Raw genomic sequence first — 7,004 nt, forward strand, 5'->3', positions numbered from 1 at the left:
AGATGATTATGGGACATTGTTGACTGATAATATAACACTATTGAAGTGTACCATGATCACTTCTTGACCTACTATATTGACCTAGATGCGGATGCTGAGACCAATTCTTTTGTGAGAACACTACAAGAATTTATATATTTGGTGATCAAAATTGGCAATTAAAACAATTTTAGTCGCCAAAAATGGTCCTTTTGGCTACTAATTTTTTTTTTAATCGCCAAAGGTTCAAATTTTGGCTACCATTTTCATGTAGTCAACATACATTGTTTTTTGGCGACTAAAAAAAAAATTAATTGCGAAACATATAGTTATAGGCGACTAAAAAAAATTAGTCGCCAAAAGTTAATATTTTACGTTACTAGTTTACAGTTTTGTCGCTGAACAAGCTGATTTGGCAACTAAAATCTGAAATAGTCGCTAAAAGTTCAATTTTTTTTTTTTTTCTTTTTTAGAGAGAACCCAATATAATTTGGCGCTTGATATGTCTGTCTCTCACACACACGCGGTATTGACTGTCTCAAACAAATTTCCCTCTCTTTCGACACAACCAAGCCTCACCCCGCTCACCACCGTCGTTGGCCACCGGCGAGAGAGACCGTCGCACATCGCCACCGCCACCTGCAAAGCACCAGCGCCACTTAATCACAGGTATGTTTCTCTCGCTCTATCGCTCTCGGTCTCTCTCCCTCTCTGTCGCTCTCAGTCTCTATCTCTATCTGTTGATGGAGCTCCCTCTCTCTCTCTCTCTGCATCTCAGTCTCCCTCTCTCTCTCTCTCTCTCTCTCTTTCTGTCTTCCTTCCTCTATTTCCCCATTTCACACTTGCCCTAGGGTTTTATATGATTTTTTTTGTTTAATTTTGTGTTGAATTTGAGTTAATGTTGTGTTGATTTCCCACACTTGGTATAGGGTTTGTGTTGATTTTTACACAGAAATCCCAAATTCAAGCTGGATTAAGCAAGAATTTGAGACATGATTGGGGAATGGGAAATCCCAAATTCAGGAACTATATTCATTGTGCTGGTTTGGGAAATCCCAAATTCAGGCGCACAATTCATATTGTGAACTTAGATCCTGCCGCTGAAAATTTTAATTATCCCGTCGCCATGGGTAATTAGAGCTCACCTTCTCCCCCCTCAATTCCATAGCAAGATATATTGATTCATTTCCTTTGGTTTTAGAGCAATGAAGTGTTGCTTTCCTTGCAGATATCAGGGAACTCATATCTTTGGATGATGTTATGGAGGAGTTTGGATTGGGTCCAAATGGTGGCCTTTTATATTGCATGGAGTATCCTTTGCATTTGGGTTTTAATGTTTTTGTAAATCATTTTCTTCTCTCATCTTAGATTGTGTTGTCACTTAATTACTTCTAGTAAGGCTAGAGCCGGTTATGTCAAGGAGCATAAAGGCATTGATTGACATCCCTTGTGAGGGATAAATTTATTTTATTGTGTAAAGAACCTTCTGTTTTTTTTGTTAATTTGATATTGGATTCCAAGTTTGTATGGCCTTAAATCTTGACACTAGGCACCTTGAAGAAAATTTGGATGAGTGGCTAACAGAGGAATTGGATAACTTCTCGGATGATGATTATTTAGTTTTCGATTGCCCAGGTATTTATACTCATTTCTATATTTTGTTTTTCTGCTGTAAAAATGTTTAAATTGGTAACAGTGGGAATGGAAAATTGGCATAAGGAGTTTTCCTTATTACATGAAAAAGGCAAAGCCTAAACCTAGACTCATTTCTTATTAGTCTACTTATGTTGAACAGGTGAGGCTGTTAAACACCATATAAAGGACTCATTGAGTACACATACACATGATGTGGCGTGGAACCTCTGCCTTGCTTCCTTCTATCTAATTACTACACATAAACTTGCTCTCTCTCTCTCTCTCTCATTTATTTTTTAAATTCCTTTCAAAGTATCTTCTTCTTCTTTTGATGATTCTATGATGGAATGGAAGGACCATTCCTGCCACATTGAGGATCATTAGACTCTATATGCAAAGAGATCTATGTTGATCAGCTTCTCAAATATTTTTAACTACTGACTATGCTTGGAGATTTGCTATGCATATTTCATTTGTTCTCTAAACTTAAAACAATCCCAATTCGTAAAACTCATTCTGGTTACTTTCAACTGATGACTAGAGTTAGTTATGTAAGTTACAGTCAACTAACTCATATATATGTAACATTTCCAAAAGAATATAATTTCTTGAAATTATTTACAATAAAATTTAATAATATAAATAGTTTTCTACCTTTATTTATTTATTTTTATTTGTATGGAGTATGGTGTGTTAGTTAGGATTTGTTCAGTGTTCTATTTGTTTATTTATTTGGCTGGATAATGTTTTAATCTTTGAACTTCAATTACTTTATAGGCCAAATGGAACTTTTTTCACATGTTCCTGTACTTAAGAACTTTGTGGAGCCTTAGTAGCAGGAATTGTCTCAGATGGCGACGACTCCGAGGAAAAAGCGCGATTTTGCGCTTCTGAGGAAGGATCGCATCAGAATCGCGAATCTGAGGAGGGGGAAACGCAAATCTGATGCGGGAAGGGAGTACTATTGAGAGGGCAAGGAGAGTACCTGGTCGCAGGCTTCGATCCTCCGTTCGACGACTTCGATCTCGCCATTTGACTTCCCCGTCGAAGCCCTAGTCTTCGTCTCTCTCTCTCTCGCTTCTCTCACCCTCGCTCTCCTCTTCGTCTCTGCTTCTCTTTCTTCACCTCTGTTGCGTGTCTTTCTTCTCCCTCTCTCGATCTGTTCTCTCTCTCTTTCTTTCTCTCTCCGTTTTCATTTTATATAATATAATTTATCATATATATAATATATATATATATATATATATAAAATATAATTTATAAATTATAATATAATTTATCATAAACAATATAATTTTTATTTGTAAAATAAAAAATTATTTATTTTATTATGTATAATATAATTTTTATTTATTATTTATTTTTTTAACAATTATTTCTTAACTTTTTAACATATAATAAATTATCTAATTGTTTAAAAAAAATCTATTTAAATCATATATAATAAAAAAATCTTCAAAAATTTATAAAATAAAACATCTAATTTTTATTTATTATTTATTTTAACATAATTTATTATTCATTATAATAAATAAAATATAATTAATAAAAATAATACATAAGCGCTCCTAATTTACGACTCCTCTAAGTGGCCACGTTCCCCCGCTCCCGCCCCCGCCCCCGCCCCCACTCCCGCTCCAGCTCCCGCTTCGTGCAACTAAGTGTGGAGTAGGGGTGAGCATGGTCCGGATTGGGGTAAAACCAGGACCAATTCGTTATTTACAGTTCTTGAAAAATTGGAACCAATCCAATCCGTTTAAATCCTGGAACCAATCCGAACCAATCCATTTAAATACGGATTGGATCGGTTTAGGACCACGGATTCACATAATTAAATAACAAATATATATATAACACTTTAATTTCATAAAAACATAAACATAGCGCTATATTAGTTTCACAATAGTAACATGTCTTTATATAATAGCGACATACTATTCTAGAATTTAAACAACCATAAGAAAATTGGTTTCACCATAAGTATTTAGACCATTACAAATTAAAATTAAAAACTAACAAACAAAAGTAATAAAAGAAGATATTATGCGGGTTTAGGTTTGAGTTTATGTTTTATATGGAATAAGAGAAGATACTATGGGGGAGGATGTATAATAAAAATATAGACTATTGTATACGGTCCGGATCGGTTCCAATCCGGAACCGTGAGGTTCAATCCGGAACCAATCCGTGGACTACGGATTTTTAATTCTTCAATCCGGAACCGAACCACGGATTCAAAAAACCAATCCAAACCTATCAGATTGGACTGGACTGGATCGGATTACAGATTTTACGGATTCCTTGCTCAGCTCTAGTGTGGAGCACTTAAAGCGTAAGAACTTCAATGTTTGTGCTGTGTACTTGCTTGATTCATAGGTTTGTATACGTTTTCTCCACCTTAATTTCAATTAATTTCACCATTGGTCATTGATGCCATGTCTTTTTACTGAAACTGAAGAGTTCTAATTTCTTTTTGTGTGCCAGTACATGACTGATGTGACCAAGTTTATTAGTGGTTGCATGGCTTCACTTTCTGCCATGGTTCAACTTGAACTGCCCCATGTTAACATTCTCTCCAAAATGGATCTTGTGACAAACAAAAGAGACATTGAAGAGTAGTCCTTTTACATTTTTCTACTATTTTCTACTTGTTCATGTTCATCTTACTTCACTTTTAATCCTTTTGTATCGTTGTTGCTCTCAGTTATTTGAATCCAGAGTCTCATGTTTTGCTGTCAGAGTTGAATCAACGAATGGCTCCTCAATTTGAAAAGCTTAACAAAGCTTTGATTGAATTAGTAAGTCATTAAGCAGATCAGAATGTGCATTACTGTTGTTTAAATCTACAGGTGGATTGTGTAAGAACCCATGTTCCCTCACACTTTGTGTTGACCTGTGTTGCATCCCCTTATGAAGTTGCTTAAGTAAACTTTTTGATTTTTGATTTTTTATAAATAATTTATCTTGCTGGAGAATAGCCTAGCTGAAATCTTCATGATGAGATTCTCCCTTATGAACGGCATAATGAATTGGGTGAGTCAACCTTTTGGTTAAATGATCGGTTGTCTATGTTTACCTGCTTGTGTATACATATGGTGGAATCATATGAATATGCATGTGATTATATTCATATGATTATGTGTATTAACTGTCTATTTATTTGCTTCTTATTGGAGTGCAGGTTCCTGACTCAGACACCATAATGGATACATTTTAGTTTTACCCTGTAAAATACAATAATTTGCTACCATTTTATCCCTATGAATGAGTGTTCTTATTTCTGCTATTGTATGATTGTTTTTAATTTTGGCCTTGATGGCCACCTCCTGGTAGTCATGGCTCTGTACATCTTTCTTGGAAGCATTTATTAATTATAGGAAGGAATGTTTGAATATTTTGTGACTGTTCATTAGTCTCAATTTTTGTTGTAACAGGTGGATCAGTATAGCATGGTAAGCTTCGTGTCTCTGGACTTGAGGAAAGAGAGCAGGTACACTGTATGTGTGTGTGTGGGGAAGGGGGGGTGGGGGTATTACACGAACCAGTCTGTACATCCAGTTGTGCATGGATGTGCTAAGAAGCACAGAAACTTTTAAGGTGTGTTTGTGTCAGACACAGACACTTCCCCACACATCGTATACATGGCCAAATGTGTTTTGTTATTTTCTAGAGACAGACATGCTTCGGACACTTGGAGACACACGTGTTCATTGTTTAGACATTTATGAACTCTTTAGACACACTTGAAGGCCCTCTAGGTTCTTTGTATGAGTTGCAATAGATTTTTCTAGCTAAGTGAGAATTGAATTTTAAAGACTTTGCCAAGGGTGCACCCACCCGAGTAACAATAGATGAATGCAATACATCTGTTGGTTTCCTGCGTGCTTGTGTCATTTGACTAGCAATAGTCTTTTCTCTTCTTTTCCATTGACAGTATACAATACGTCTTATCACAAATTGACAACTGCATTCAGTATGGAGAAGATGCAGATGTGAAGGTTAAGGATTTTGATCCGGAGGATGATGATTAGGGGGGCTTTGTATCATTTGGCTGGCTTTCTTGTAGTTGCAGTTCTGATTAAGACATGAGGTGCGAAACATGTGTGAGATCTTCTAGCTGAATGGTTTGGACCTGATGTGAACTATTTGTGTAGTCTCAAATGTTTACTGGGTTGCTTGTTTGTGATTACTAATCGTTGGACTTTTGCCTAAAAACACATTTACATTACCAATGCCTAGTGATAGGTATAGGTTTAGGCATTATGAGGTATCAATTTCAGCGTATCAGTTTCAGCTCATAGCTTTTATTGTTCACAGTAGTAGGTGGTTAAGAAAACCTTTTGTGGATTCAAAATGGCTTCAACTTGCTCGAAAACTACATGTTTTATGTGTGGTTACAGACCTAGGGGATTAGTCCGGAGGAAACTCCCTTGTGTGGGGAGAAAAAATGGTTCCACACCTTAAAAAACCATATTTTCAGATTTTGGCTTATGGGATTCAGTTTTGCCTAAATTTCGACCCAACATGAATGTTAATTGGTTAGATCACCCATCGCAGCCATGGCACTGAATGCAACAGCAAAAGTTCAGACAACCCTAACATAGTTAGAATGGAAATGTTGATTTTTTTTTTTTGGTAATGAAACATGGTTGCGGCACGAGGGCTAAGTTACTTGTATTTTGTTTGTTTATTTATTTTTCACTAGAATTTCTTGAGAATTGAAGACTAGTCCTTTTTATGAAGCTCCCTCGATGGCACATGCAAGGTTACTTAATTATGTTGAATGTTTCATAATAATATCTTCGTAGCATGAGTATTTTTGTTTCTCGAAATGACTTATTTTCGTATTGTAGGTGTGGGATCTTGTTACTGGAAGACTTTTACAAACTCGAGCTTTTCCACTACCAATTACTGCAATAGTTGTTGATCCAACAGAGATGAAGTTGTTTTCTGATGGTATAGATTACTAGTGGATATTTCTTTTTTGTATACGGAGGACATCATTTTTGTATGATTATCTTTTTGTATGGAATTATTATTTTGGGTTGGATTATATTTGGTTTGTATAGAATTTGATGTTATAAGACCAAATTTTTTGATGGTTGAAAGTGAAATAGAAATAGACATATATATTGTTTTGTTTATATACAGGGTGCAGGTTGCACGAAATAAATACAGATTGTGCAGAAATTAATAATAATAAATAAAAAAAATAACACTAAATAAAGTTTTTGGTAACTAAATGTTTAATAGCCAAAAAAACAAAATAAAACTTGTTAGCTACTAAAAATTTAGTAGCCAAAAACAAACCAAAGATTTTTTGGTAACTAAAAATTTAGTAGTAAAAAATATATGAGACTTTAGGCGACTAAATAGTTTAGTAGCTAAAA

The 7,004-nt window shown here is 35.2% G+C and overlaps 1 pseudogene across 1 annotated transcript; it reads left to right on the forward strand.

Annotated features, from left to right (window-relative positions):
* The first annotated feature begins 401 nt into the window (after window positions 1-401).
* On the forward strand, window positions 402-6,758 carry LOC114294341 (GPN-loop GTPase 3-like; annotated as a pseudogene). Its single transcript, XR_014335019.1, has 11 exons — window positions 402-648; window positions 909-1,109; window positions 1,208-1,289; window positions 1,529-1,614; window positions 2,392-2,446; window positions 3,930-3,990; window positions 4,099-4,229; window positions 4,319-4,412; window positions 5,049-5,104; window positions 5,549-5,704; window positions 6,468-6,758. The product of XR_014335019.1 is annotated as a GPN-loop GTPase 3-like (transcript).
* The last annotated feature ends 246 nt before the right edge of the window (window positions 6,759-7,004 follow it).

The sequence above is a fragment of the Camellia sinensis genome, chromosome 7, assembly GCF_055761805.1.
Source record: "Camellia sinensis isolate YWXY chromosome 7, ASM5576180v1, whole genome shotgun sequence".
NCBI classification, from domain to species: domain Eukaryota; kingdom Viridiplantae; phylum Streptophyta; class Magnoliopsida; order Ericales; family Theaceae; genus Camellia; species Camellia sinensis.